The following is a 796-nucleotide window of genomic DNA, read 5'->3' on the forward strand; positions in this document are numbered from 1 at the left end:
TCTTCTTACTAATCATGAACTATTTTTGAACCAATAGCAGCATGATGTGTCAAGCTTCTTACCAATCAAGAACTATTTTTGCCCTTTTGTAAAAATTAACTTTTAATGCTTAAATACACAAGATTTATTTTCAAAATTTCTCCAGTCACGGTTAAAAGTATTGAAATAAAAGAAATAATCAATTAGTAATTGTTTTATAATAAAAACTATATTTTCAGTTGTTTTTATTAAGTCCAGGAAAAAAAACAAAAACACTTTTACATTTGCATTTAAGATATACTAAAAAAAACTGTATCTACTAGTTCTGAATTTTTATAAATCAAACTATTTCTCTCTTATACAATACAGTGTTTTCTAGTTATATTTACAGCAGTAATACTGTTACTTTATTGTTAAACAAAATACGAGCTAGGTGGGTTAAGATTACAAACTTTTGTAAGTGTTGAGTAAGAAAATAATTTCCTTCAGAAAGAAAACATCTTACCAAACATTTGTGTTCATCTTTATGCTTTATGGATAGTTATCATTGTGTAATAAGATGTAGGTGTTCTTTTTATGCTAGTAGTAATTGTTTCTAGATCTTATGCACGACTTTTATCATTGTAAATTAGAACTATTTATTAATATTTGTTTTCCTACTATTTCTAAGTAACATCATAACTCTGTTCCATGAAAGTAACTACAGTAACATGAGCAAGATAAGTTATGGTTGTGAGTGTTATCTGGAGCTATAAGTCATGCTTGTACATGTCACATCCAGTGTGTACGGATAACCAGAACTTTATAAGATAGCAAA

Source organism: Limulus polyphemus, unplaced genomic scaffold (assembly GCF_000517525.1).
Source record: "Limulus polyphemus unplaced genomic scaffold, Limulus_polyphemus-2.1.2 Scaffold1563, whole genome shotgun sequence".
Classification (NCBI taxonomy): Eukaryota; Metazoa; Arthropoda; class Merostomata; order Xiphosura; family Limulidae; genus Limulus; species Limulus polyphemus.